A 13,946-nucleotide genomic window follows, 5' to 3' on the forward strand; every position below is an offset into this window, starting at 1 on the left:
CCCCTGTTTGTGCTCACTCTCTCTCTCTCTCTCTCTCTCTCTCTCTCAAAAATAAATAAGCATTAAAAACTGTTTTTAAATAAAGAAAGGGCCAGAACAGGCACACCTGGGTGGCTCAGTCAGTTAAATGTCTGACTCTTGGTTCCAGCTTGCATCATGGTCTCACAGTTCTGAGTTCAAGCCTGGCATTGAGGCTCTGTGCTAAAAGTGCAGAGCCTGCTTGGGATATCTCTCTCCCTTTGTCTCTCTGCCCCTCTCCAGCTTGCATGCTCGCTCTTGCTCGCTCTCTATCTCTCCCTCTCAAAAATAAATATATATAAAAAAAATCTTTTTAAAGAAAGGGCCAGAACAGGCTTCGAAAGAAGAAAGCCAGGATTTTGCTTTGACCTGGCCCTTCTGTCTCTATTTTGTAGCACATGAAGGGAGTCTGCAGAGTGTAGAGCCTTTCTTCAGTAGATCCCACATTTGCTGAAGAGCAGAGGTGAAATGAGCCACCAAACGCTCCAGAGAGGCTCTGAAACAAGTCAAGCCCCCTGGTCAGGCAGAGACTGAGGAAGCTGTTATTGACCCTACAAATTGACTACAGCACTTTCAGGAGAGTTGGCTGCAGTTTCCTTTGCAAGATTTAACCACAACAAGGAGACAAGTTTCACTTGCCAAAATCTCTTCTTTCACACTGCTGTCCTTTTATCAAGATTTGATGACAACTCAATATGCAGCATTGGCTTCCACATTTGGCTCCTGAAAATAACAACTGACATGTGAAAAGTGGCCCATGGTGAAAAGGGTATGAAAGGTGCTAGATGAAAACAGTAACTCCACCATTTACTGTTTGGGTAACAACTCTCTGAGCTTCAGACTGATCTCAGTTAAATAGGGAAAAAAATGATACTTGCCTTACAATAGTATTATGAGAATGGTTTTATGTAAAGGGTCCAGCCTGTAGTGGATGCTCAATAAATGTTAATTCTCTACTCTGATTACAGTTAAATTCCATGTCTCCTTTAATCCTCACAGCTTTCTAAGGAATATAGTCAGGTATCCTCACATAATAGACCAAAGGAACTGACACTGATCAGTTTATCATTGTGGTGAATGACAGAATTAAGGGTTGTCTCCAGGTCTTTTTATTTTTTTTTTTTTTATTTTTTTTTTTTAACGTTTATTTATTTTTGAGACAGAGAGAGACAGAGCATGAACGGGGGAGGGTCAGAGAGAGAGGGAGACACAGAATCTGAAACAGGCTCCAGGCTCTGAGCTGTCAGCACAGAGCCCGACGCGGGGCTCGAACTCACGGACCGCGAGATCATGACCTGAGCCGAAGCCGGACGCCCAACCGACTGAGCCACCCAGGCGCCCCTCTCCAGGTCTTTTTAAACTCCTAATGTCTTTGCTCCTTTATGGAGTCATCAGGTTCTGATTAATTTATTCATTCATTCAGCAAACATTTTTTTCAGTGCCTAATAAGCACCAGATATTAGAAATAAAGGACTCAAAGAACCAACAAATCTCTTTCCTTGTGGAATTTCTATTCTAGTGAGTGGACCATGTCAGAAGGAAAATGAAGTGGGGGGATGGGGGGCTGAGTGTGTGTGCTAATTTAAAGCAGCTGGTCTGGAAAAGGTTCAGATAAGCTGAATTTTGAGCAGAACTGAAAGAATAAGGAATGAGCCAATATAGATATATGTGATTATGTTTCAGGCAGAGGAAACCATCAAGTACAAAGGGCCTGAGGTAGGAACATTCTGCTTCCATCAAAGGAATATCAGAGAGATTCTGGCTCCGCACTTGCATTAATATCTTGATTCTTGTGGATCCCTTCAAAAGAAAATGAAGGAAACAGAGTGTGGCCAAGCTGAACCTTAAATCTGATAGGTTTGGGTCGAGTTAAAAAACGTCATTTTCCACTTTTGTCTATTGCTTCCCTCAAACCTATTCCCAGCACTCCTAAAGTGTAGGCAGTGGGCTGATTTGAAAGCTAGACAAATAGAAATTCTACTGAACAAATAGAAAGTCCTCATATCTCCTCAGTACTGGATGGCTTATAAAGCCCTCCCATAGTCACTACACCATTGAATCCTTCTGACAGCCTTATAAGAAAAGAAGGCAGGACAGGAACTATTGTCCCCAATTGACTAGTAAGGAAACTGAAATTCAAATTACTACTATTGCCCAATAAAACCACTGTTAAATGCAGAGTCTACGTTAAAATCACTAGAATGTGGGTCTTCTGGTTTCTACACATAATGCTATTTAATAATGACAACTGCCATCTATTGAACACTGTATACCTAATGTTCTATGAATAGTTTATATAAATTATCTTATTCACTATTTACAAATGCCTATGAGATGCATGTATTTCCCCTATTTTATAAATGAAGAAACACTCAGAAAGTTTAAGTAATTCAATTATACCTCAATAAAGCTGAAATTAAAAAATAATAAAGTTCTTATATTGACTTCAAAAAAAAGGTTAAATAAATTGCCCTTCTGATACTTTTGGGAGATTTAGCCAGGATCAACCTTGCCCCAGTGGGTGCTGTTGAGTGTCATATAGAGAAGTTTGGGTTTACAAATGGATTTTGACACAGTTGACCACTTCTTCACTCTTACCACACTTACCTCTCCAAGCTTTTTTATTTTTTTCCCCCTAGAGACATCACTTAAGATTTTCCTCCTACCTCAAGGCCATGGCTTTTTAGTTTCTACTACTAATTCCTTTTCCTCTATAATCATCTTAATTTTGGAGTCCCCAGGGGCAGATTCTGGGCCCTTTTTTCATTCTTCCTCTCCCTAGATGGTTTTACCCATCCCCTTGGATTCAAATATAAACAGTTTCTAAAGATCCTTAAACTTCTGTCTCCAGCTTAGCAGTTCATCTGAGCTCTAGAGTTTCTTCCACATCCAATGACTTTCTGGCATATCTGCCTGCTGGTTTCACCAGCATCTCAAACTAAACGTTTCTGAAATGAAAACATATGAGTCCCTCTTCACTCAACTCCTAAACTGATCATATCACAGTCTTCCCTTTCTCTGAAAATGACAGACCACCAGTTGTTAAGCCAGAAATTATGATTTTTTCCTTTCTCTCACTATCAGCAAATGCTATTGCTCTGTCTCCAAACTATATCCTGAGACTCTCTAGTCCTCTCTGCCCTAAGCCACTATCCATTTTCATCTATGTCACCTCCTAGCTCTCCTACTGTGCCAACTCTTAGCCTTCTCCCATCAGCTCTTTTTTACATTGATTTTTTTGAAAATAAAAACCAGCTTATGTCACTCCCCTTATTTCAAAGCCCCCAGTGACTTCCCATAGATGCAGCAAATTTTCAAGTTTCCCCTTCTTTCCTTCATTATACTCCAGTCATGCTGGCTTTCTAGAAGCTCTTAAACTTTCCAGTTCTTTCGCACCTCAGCACCCTTGGTGCTGCCTCTGTCCGGAGAGCTTCTCTTTTGACTATTCATGTGGCTGGTTTTTTGGTCTCATCTTGAACCCCGTCTCCTATGGGAAGCCCTTCCTAACTATTAGAGTCTCTGTCACAGCACCATGCTTACTTTCCCCACCACGCTTACCACAACCTGTAATTATCTTTTTTTGTTTATGTATTTATTTATTGCCTGACCTCACATGAGGGCAAGGTTTTGTTTGTCTTGTCACTATCACGATACAGTCTCTATACATATGTGTCCTCAGTACACAAAGTTCAGTAGATATTTATGGAGTGAATGAAAGAACGAATAAATGAATCTCAGTTTTCATTTTGCAGGCCTCCATTTCCATAGAAATTATGTCTTAGTTATGTTTATCCTCTGTGGTCTTCTATTCTGAAAACTTAGGGAGGCATCCCAGTGATGAAGTCATGTAGAAATGAGCTGTGGTCAGGACCTAACTCCTATTAAATAAGAACAAAGAGGACAAACCATATTGACTCAAAAGAACCCAGGCCGTTAGGCCAGGTGCCAGAAGTTTTTGGCTTTTTCATTTCCTTAGGTATATAACAGACTTGAGTTTCTGAGAAGTCATCCAAGGTATGACCATATATTACAAAATCCATTTCACTTAGCCCTTAGACACATGTCATGCTCCATCTCAATATCAGCCAGATGTCTCATCAGCATTTACAGGGTTGGAGGTCATATCTGATCCAGGTCTTCATGTTTGTCACCAAAGTAGGCAATGCAACAATATAATCATAATAACTATTTGTCTTATGTTAAGAGCCTACTGTATGACAAGTACTGCTGGTACTAGGTGCTCTGTGTGTTCTTTTCTTGGTTAATCTTTGCAACAAATGAGGAAGATTCTTTGCCCAACCGATAGACGAAGAACCTGAAGCTCAGAGACGTTACATTATTTGCTCTGATGCCAGGCTTACAGCTGATAAGAGATAAAGCAGAGAATGAACTCAAGGCTTCTGATTCCAGAGGGAGCATTATTTAAACTATACTGTATTGCCTTTTGGAAAAAAGAAATCACACCGATGTATTTGTATTAAATTATTTAAATCATTGGGCATACCGTATTTTCTGACCAACTCACAAAATATGATTCTCTTTTTAAGATGCAATCTGTATAAGCTCTCTGGCTCTCCACTATTCCTCGAGGGTGAAATACTATCAGTGATGCTGTCACAGGAAACCATCTTTACTTACCTTCTCTGGGTAAACAACTGGCTCATAGACATTAGAGATTCCTCTTACCTGAAGACTCCTCAAAGAGGAAATGAATCCACTTCAGTAATGATTTGAGGAAACCTAGATTTCATAAAGTTGCTGATAAGGTCTCCACAAAGGAAAGAAGAAGGTACCATTATTCCATTGCTCATTTTCTCTCTGGAGCTTTAACTTAAGATTTCATTTGAAGCTTGAAAACCACTGCCCTTGAGAAAAAGAGAAAGGAAAAAAAAAAGAAGAGGGAAAGAAGGAAGGAAGGAAGGAAGGAAGGAAGGAAGGAAGGAAGGAAAGAAGGAAGGAAGGAAGGAAGGAAGGAAAGGGAGAGGATAAAGGAAAGGAAGGAAAGGGAGAGGAGAAAGGAAAGGAAGGGAAGGGAAGGGAAGGGAAGGGAAGGAAAGGAAAGGAAAGGAAAGGAAAGGAAAGGAAAGGAAAGGAAGGGAAAGGAAGGAAAAGGACTGGAAAGGAAAGGAAAGGAGGGAAGAATCTTTTTTTTTCTTGGGATGGCTTACACAATTAAGTCATCCTGACACCCTATGTGACAGAAAGAGATGGGAAATAGTAGACAAAGAATGGCGTCTCCTTAGCAAGAAAGGTGAAAATAGATGTGTTCCAGCCCCAGAAAGAAAGTTAGGTTGAATGAGAATATAAACTTCTTCAGCTAGAATATCTACATAGATGTGAGAGAATAAGAGCAATGTTTTAAACAAAGAATAAGATCTTGTATACAGATAGTCTTCCACTTTTGTAAAGAACTTCTAGAAAAGGACACTAAAGTTGTATGAGTAAAAGTTCAACAAGAAGTCATTCAAACAATGTGAGAGGAGGTCAATCCACAGAAAATTAAATGTATTAGACAATTCCTAAGGACACTTTAGATGATATACTGCTAACATTTCACATATATTCTTAGATTTGGTTTTTCCTCTGTAATTTAACAGTTGCCCTCCTTATGTCCAATGGATGACTACCTGAGACTTTCAGTATATCTAATGACTTAGATTTACTAAATCTAATGATTTACTGCTCCTTTCTAGCCACACATTCTCTCTAGATAAATTCCTGTAGACCTATGGCTTTAAATCATATCCATATGCCCTTGACTCTTAGAGCTTCATTGCTAACCCTGATATTTCACCAAAGCACCTTTACTGGTATTTCTAAATCCCTACCTAACATCTCCAATAAGATGTATAGTATGAATCCTAAACTTGAAATATCCAAAGCAATGTTCTCATTCCCCAAAATTTGATCACTCTGCAATTTTTCATCTCAGGAAATGACTACACCACATATTGCTAAAAACAAACAGCTCTTGGAGTTATCCTTGCCTCCTCTCTGTTCTTCACATTTCACACACATCCAATGTTGGCTTTACCTCCAAATGTTATAATATTCATCCACTTCTCTCAGTCTCCTCTGCCACCACTCTAGTCTAAGCCACCATTATTTCTCCACTAGATGCAATGCAATAGCTTCCTAACTCATCTCCGTGCTGTTGTTCTCACCCACCTTCACATAATTTGCTCTCTAGACAGCAAAGCTAAAAACATAAATCAGACCATATTACTCTCCGCTTACAACTTCCCAGAGGTTTCCAATTATACCAAGAATAAAATCCAAACTCCTTGCTATGGTCTAGAACAGAGCAGTCCAAACCAAGCCATTTAGTAAGGTGTGAAACCAATGTTCTGGGGAAGGATCAGCATTTTAAAATAAAATAAAATAGAAAATATCAGAGTTTATTGTATGTAGTAAGAATAAATATTATCTCATGAAACTTCTCTTTCAGATGTGTGTGTGTGTGTGTGTGTGTGTGTGTGTGTGTGTGTGTGTATGTAGTGGAATGCAATGTCAAATGTATTTTCTCTGGGAAATATGTTTGAAAGCCACTGGCCTACAAGATCTTAAAGATCTGCTGGCTCACATCTCCTGCCTAATCTCCCATCCCACTTTCTGCTCATTCAACATACTCCATCGCTTCCAGCCTCTTTATTGTGCCTTCAAAGAGAAGCTTCTTCCCATCTTGGGTCCTTGGCACTTGCCTGGAATGCCTTACTTCCTATTATTTGCATGGATGGTTCCTTCTTACCATTCAGGTTACCATTCACATATCACCTGCTCTGAAAGCCCATCCTCTAGGGGCACCTTGGTGGTTCAGTCAGTTGAGCATCTGACTCTTGGCTGAGGTCACAATCTCACGGTTAGTGGGACTGAGCCCCAGGTCAAGCTCTGCAACTGATGGTCAGGCTCTGGGTTAACAGTGTGGAGCCTGCTTGGGATCTTGGGATTCTCTCTCCCTCTCTCTGCCCCTCTTCTCTCTGTCTCTCTCTCAATAAATAAATAAACATTAAAAAAAAAAAAAAAGAAAGCCCGTCCTGTCACTAATCTAAAGCAGCATCACCACTTCTCTATCACATTACCCTGTTTTATTTCCTTATGCTGCTAACCATGATCTTGCATATTTATTTATTTGTACATGATCTTTCTCAGCCCTCCTTACGTAAATTACATAATGCAGGGATCTTAGCTGTTCTGTTTGCCACATTCTGCCACTTATAACAGCATCTCAATAAGTACGGTTGATAGACTATTGACTATTTCAGTTTTACACGTGTTTGTATAAAATAAGGACAGTTTATAATGAAATGCTTAAATAATTATAGTAGCACTGCTGTGAAAACAAAGATGCTGTGGCTAACACCGCACAGGGACTGGCAGGCAGGACCCGTGGGAGAGCCTGAGCGGCTCATTTGTCAGTCAATCGAGGAAAACCCAAATTCAGTGTACAAAAATGCAATTTCTTGGCCCGTAAAATATGAAACCTCAGAGTGGTTGACAATGAGCATCAAATAGTTAGGGACACTGTCATAGTTTTTGTCTAGTGCCCTGTGGTTCCTGACAACAAAAATCCTTAAAAATAAAAGTGTTCAGTGTGAATTCTCTTCAGATATCATGGAACCAAAAGTAAAATCTGCATCCAACACCTTCGATCCTGAATGGAGGAGGAGGGACACAGGAAGGCAAGTAAATAGTAGCAACTGTCAAGAATGACAAGATGAGGGCAGGGTCAGAGTGGAAACTGCCCTGGGGAGCCAGGCCCAGAAGGAGACTCTGGAGCCTCAGAAAAAGGGGCCCATATTCCCTTCACAGCCCCACCCAGCAGACTCCTTCAAGGGGTTATTAGGATTATCTCCTCAATCTTTATTTAATTCTTTCCAGGTGCCCAATCATAAAGGGGCTTGTGTGCTAGGCTGAGGCATTTGAACTTTCTTCTAGGTGGTTTGGGGAAACTCTGAAGAGTTTAAGAGGGGAGTGACCCATTGGGGTGTCTCTCCTAGAGCCCTCCTCCTGGCTGCAGTGTGGATGGGGGGTTGAAGCTCTGCCGGTTGGAAGCTGGAAGATAATGTGGCAGGCTCTCCAGGCGAGAAGCAACAGAGAGCCTAGAGAGCCTAAACAGAAGCAAGGGGTTGGAGGGAACCGGAGGTTGTACGGAGGGACAGACCCTTGTGGGAATCTGACTCCTCCTACTTACCAGTTACCACTTCCAGTCTGTGACCCCGTGCTGGTTAGGAATTTCTAAGCCTCTTTGTCCTCTCTATAAAATAAAGCAGAGAATGGCACGAACTTCAGAGATCCCTGTGAGGATTTAATGTGATAATGCATGTAAACTCTTAGTGCCTGCATAGTAAGTGCTCAACAAACGTTAGTTACTATTTTAGTCAGGTACTATTATTATTTTTGAGTACCATGGGAGGCACCGAAGCAGACCGAGACAGACCCCTCATCCAGCAAAACAAAATACCGTGGGCCTGTCACAATGCTCTGCAAACACGAAAAAGCCACAGCTTAATCTTGCCAGCGGCGAAGGCTTCGCAGAAATGCACCTGGAGCCCTGAGTGAAAAGTAAACCGCATTCTGAAAGGCAGTGGACTTAGACTGAAAACTGCAACTCAGTCGAAGGCAAACAGAGCGAAGCTGGTCCTGACTGGGGTGAGTGTCTGACGGCGCCTGTGGGGTGGGGGTGGGGAGAGTCAGAATCCGGGCACTGGGCACTCTACCTCTGTCTCCTCCTTTCTGAGACAGGGCTCCAATCTTAAACTAGCAGGAGAGTCCGCAGGGGTCCCGGCCCACAAAAGGTCGGGGGTTGAGGGCCCCTCAGCACAGGTTTTTGTCTGCAAACCCAGTTTCCGAGGTGCCTAAAAGTGTACAAATAGTGAAGCCAGGCCCAGCCGAGCCAATTCATTACCTCGCCTCCGTGCTGCATGCTGATTATTTGCTCTCCATATCACCTCTCCTCAGGGGGCTCAAAGGAATCAGCAAATCCCCCGCATCAGAGCTACGAATCCCCAGCACAACCCATTCACACACAGCGGGGTGGCTGGGGATTAATTGGAGGGGGAATGTTGTGAATTCCAGAGAGTTCTTTCTCTTTGCCTCACAGCCGGTGGCCGGGGATATTGCTACATGAAAGCTTCCCTGTCAGTATCAATCATCATTGCCTGGGCTGCAACATTCCAGAGAATGAATTGGCCTCATTTGGTAACTCAACTAGAGTTGGGAGGTGGGGGTGGGGGCCATTCCTGAGGGGCCACATTTGTGGGCCCTAATTCTTGTCCCATAAGTGGTTTCAAAGCAAACAGAAACCTAGAAGGCCCAGCTTTCTTTTTCTGGGTTCCCTCCCTTAGCGATGTTAGAGATGGAGTGGATCTGGAAGAAGGGTGGGAAAGGGGTGGTACCTGTGTTAGGGCCTGGCAGGAAATTAGCTTGGGCAAAGCCTTGGCTGAGAGCTTAGAGGCAGCCCAATAGCCGCTCCCGCCCGCCCCCCCCCCCCCCCCCAGGGTTTCTCTTACTGCTTTGATTCCAGGCCGACTTTCTCCTCCCATCCCCAGGCTGCTCCACAGGAGGCCTGTGGGCTCTCCCCCACCTCCCTGCCGAATGGGGCCCAGTGCCTAGAAGTCTGTGAACCCTAACTCCTCGGGTACCCTCCTGGAGGAGGGCAGATAACAAGAAATGCAAACATCAAACCTTTTCCTCAAGTTAGCAAATGCTGGGAGCCCACAGAAAGGACAAGGAGGAGCCTCTTCCTGGGATTTCACATCTGAAGTCTACAGACTCAAACCTTTTCCCGGTTCTTATTTTTTTAAATGCCAAGACTTCCAGGCTGCCTTCTCCACTCACCCACCCCCTCAACCCCCCCCCCCCCCCCCCCCCCCCGCCCTTTCCACCACCAACCTGCTCTAGCTCCTTCTGAGCACCTCTCTTCACTTCTAGTCCCTCCCTCTGGAAGAAAAAAAAAAAAAAAAAGTGAATTCTGCAAAAAAGAATTTCCTGAAACTCCCATCAAGTCAAGAGCTCAGAGCGTGCACCCTAGGGAATCCAGGCATCCAGGCCACTGCTTACTGGGAGAGGTGCCCAACCTGACAGTCCTGGGAGGCTGGAGCCCCCAGCTGGACTCTGTTCACCTATTCTGGGGCCTATGACCCCAGGGAAGCGCCCAGGCTCCTGCTTAGTGCATCCATAAGATGGATGGTGGTAATAACTGCTCTGCCTCCCTCTTAAGATTGTGTATGGATTAATGAAAGAAGAGATTAAAAAGTGATTTGTAAAGCGCTCAGTGTAAGGTATTATGATTATTAAATTATCTCATTGGGCCCAGTATTGGGCATGTTAGTGATCTTTGTAAAAGCCTCACTCTGCATCTACCTGCCTCTGTCCAGGAGAATCCTGGTAAAATGTGCCCTGGGAGGGAGAAAGATTAAAATGCTATACCAATGTATACAAAGAAAAACCCAGAAAAAAGCAAGATCATTATTATTTTTGAAAATAAAAACAGCGTGATAACCTTTCAGTATCTCAAGTTACATATGCCCACAATGTGACACTACCTCTTGTGGGTGTTATTCTAAGCCAATAGTCCATTTTCTGGGGGTTCCTTAACATAGCAACAGACAAACCTTGGCCTGAAAAGCAGAAGACTCTGTGTAATATTGAGCAAGTTGTTTCTCCTCTCCAGGCCTCAGTTTCCCCACCTCTAAAATATGTAAGTAGCACCGGGCTTCTTTAAGATCTTATCCCACTCTTCTGTCTTGTAATTCCTTGGATGCCTCCAGTAGGCATCCTAACTTAGCAACAGTTGGGGTTCCAAGGTCATTTCATACTTGATAGAATATCAAAGAGTTTAACTAATCCTCATCCTGGGATAAAGGACTAAGTGAGCAAACAATACAAAATCATGCCAGCCACTTAGGGACTCTTAATTCTACTTAATCATAATGAGAATTTTTCAACATTTGGAGACTGCTCTGGGGAAAAGCATGACATAATGCCTCCAACACTTAGAGCTGTGCCATTGGCACAGAATCTCCATCACAATTAGCAGTTTTCTTAACCCAAATGCTTTAATACAAAGTGCCTGCTTCACTTAGTAACTCCACTCAACAAGCTGACACCTGAAAACCACAGCCTAGGTGTTGCCAAGGTTCCTAAAGAACACGAGGTCCACACTCCATCTCACCATTTCGTCTCCCCAGATCTGAATGAACTCTCATCTAGTTTCAGACGCAGGGTTTTTATTGCCCAGCTGCACACGTCTGCCTAGAGAGACACTTTCCCATCCTTTCCAGCTGCTTGCTGTCAGCCGGCTTGTCTGTCCTCAGTGGGAACTTTCAGGTTCAAGTCTCTGTCTGGGGAGTCCATATACAGCCTTGGCTATTATTCTGATGGATCGTTTTAATTCTTTCCACTTTGATCATGTCAGTTTCCACAACAAACAAGGCTCACCAGAAGCATTCCTGGTCTCACAAAGGCAAACACACTTGGCTTTGCATCATAAGCCAGAGGCCAGAACTCTTCTGCTTTTGCTTCAAGGCTATTTTAACCCTTGGTTGCACAAGTTTTCCAGTTAACCCTTTTTACCTTTCATTCCCTGTAACCATTGACGTGTTCATCTCCTCCGGAGAAATGCAATGATTTCCAGTCTTTAATTAATTAAGGATCCAAGTGGCAGATGCAGTTCACACACACTGGAGCCAAGCCCTGGCTAAGAAGATTCTTTTGCTCCAAATGCTCTGCAGTTCACTGAAAGTAACTTCGGCTAATAAAAATAGCTTTGTCGACTAAGTTGCCAGGAGCCATTTTAAATCATTGAAAATATTATCTCATTTAATATTGGCAAAGTATTAAGGTGAAATAGGAATTATGTTGACTTCCTAAGTAAAGAAACATAGGAGTTAGAAGCTAAGCTTTCTGTCCAAGATTACACTGCCAGCCTGGAATGGTGCAGGGGTTTTAACCTGGATTTGTCTGGCCTCTGGGGCAGGCCCTAATGCTGAAATGTTAAATGTTAGACGTTAGCACTCCTTAGGCTGTAGTAGAAAGAGCTCTTGACGGACAGTAAAGAGGCCAGCGTCTCTGTGGCCACTTCCATCAAGTCCATTTTCTCTATGCCTTGATTTCACTACCAGCAAATTGAAGATAGAATTAAATCAGTTTTTTTCCAAACCTCAGTCATTCACTTTATTACTCATACCACTCATATTATTATTTAATAACTATTCTTCCTTAAATCAATGTACTTTTAAAAACTAAATATTTTTAAATAAGTTAAACTTAAAAACCAACATGACTTGCTCTAAATAGATGGTAATAATAAAAATGAGATGATTAAAAATAATAACGTTAAATTCTAGCTAGACACTCTTGCCAGCCGTAGGCTAGCTCTAAGACTTAGGCTAACCTTATGTTAAATTGGAAAATATGCAAGTTAGTTAAAGTATATTGAAGACATATTAACAAATACACTCTGAGACTTTCTCCTCAATGTAACCAGGTGGGAAGAGACTCCAACTGGACACACCTTTCTCACTACCTTACTCAATGTTACTTAACATCTTGGCTATGGTACTACCTCAAGTTATCTCACCTAAAATTGTTTTACATACAACCAGAAGTCCCCATCTGTATGTGAGCAGATGATAGATACTGTGTTTCTCTCTGAGTATTTCCAGCTCTGAAACACTTCAATTCTAATTAGAAAAGTTAAGATTAATGCCTATTAAATTTGAAACTTAATTCACTAGCATTCAGTGAGTACTCACCGACCTGCAGAGAAAGGAAAATAGAAAGAGATCTTGACAATAAACAATCACTGTTATCAATTTCTTTAAACAGCAAAATAAATGAAGACTTTTCTTTGGGAAGTGTCTTCGAGGACTACAAAGTATATCACCCCATTGCCATGTAAGAATTTTGTGTATTTGCTAGGGTATGCACCAGTAGGTTTTCAAAGTGTGGTCGAAGTCCCCGGAGATAACCAACATCCTTTCAGGTCAAAACTATTTTCAAACTTTGTTTTTAGTGTTTTTATTATTTATTTTTGAGAGAGAGACAGAGTGCGAGCAGGGGAAGGACAGAGAGAGAGAATGAGACATAGAACCCAAAGCAGGCTCCGGGCTGTCAGCACAGAGTTTGACATGGGGCTCGAACTCACGAACCATGAGATCATGAAGTTGGACACTTAACCAACTAATCCACCCAGGTGCCCCAAAACTATTTTCATGATAATACTAAGATATTCATGCCTTTTTCACTAAGTTTCCCAGAGGCTACGTGAAGTGAGATACTACAACAGATGGAATGCAGAAGTAGACATGAGAATCCAGCTGTCTTCCATTGACACAAATATTAAAAAGATTTGCAGAATGCTAAACAATGCCATTCTTCTCACTGAATTTATTTGGGAAAACAGTCATTTTTCATAAAAATGAAGTTATTTATGTTAACATATAATGAATGCGTCATTGTTATTTTAAGACAAGTATTTTTAAATGTACCAATTTAACTTCTCATGCAGTAAACACTGGTAGATAGAATTCACATAAACAAAAGCTCTTTAGAAGCTCAGTAATTCTTAAGAGTAGAAAGATGTCCTGTAGCAAAAATGGTTGGGAATGTCTGAGGCCATTAAAAACAGCAGGCCTAGTGTACATCAGCTGGAATATGAAATGAGTGAAGTCAAAAGTAGTTCATTATAGAATTACCCATAATGGGGAGGAATAAGAAAGAGCCATGCAGTTAGCAATAATGAATTATTATATTTAGTAATAATGAACAGTTAGCACTTCTCAAATGATCAACTCAGGGACATCATTTCTGATTGTGACAAGGGAAAATTAAGAAATTAAGAAGAGGGCACCTGAGTGGCTCAGTCAGTTGAGTGTTCGAGTCTTGATTTCGGCTCAGGTCATGATACCAGGGTCATGGGATCAAGT

The 13,946-nt window shown here is 41.9% G+C and overlaps 1 long non-coding RNA gene across 3 annotated transcripts in view; it reads right to left on the reverse strand.

Moving 5' to 3' along the window:
- The window catches only part of LOC132672329 (uncharacterized), a 98,923-nt gene that overhangs the window by 75,299 nt on the left and 9,678 nt on the right, over nucleotides 1-13,946 (reverse strand). Inside the window, exons 1-3 of one of the 3 annotated variants that reach the window (XR_013557557.2) lie at nucleotides 8,924-9,042; nucleotides 8,210-8,272; nucleotides 4,657-4,714 (exon numbers count right to left, since the gene is read on the reverse strand). This is a non-coding gene — a long non-coding RNA (uncharacterized LOC132672329). Of the gene's footprint in view, nucleotides 1-4,656; nucleotides 4,715-8,209; nucleotides 8,273-8,923; nucleotides 9,043-13,946 lie in introns of those variants that run through there. The other 2 variants (XR_013557556.2, XR_013557555.2) reach the window with 2 other exon arrangements.

This window comes from Panthera onca, chromosome C1 (genome assembly GCF_046562875.1).
Source record: "Panthera onca isolate mPanOnc1 chromosome C1, mPanOnc1 haplotype 2, whole genome shotgun sequence".
In the NCBI taxonomy this organism is placed as follows: Eukaryota; Metazoa; Chordata; class Mammalia; order Carnivora; family Felidae; genus Panthera; species Panthera onca.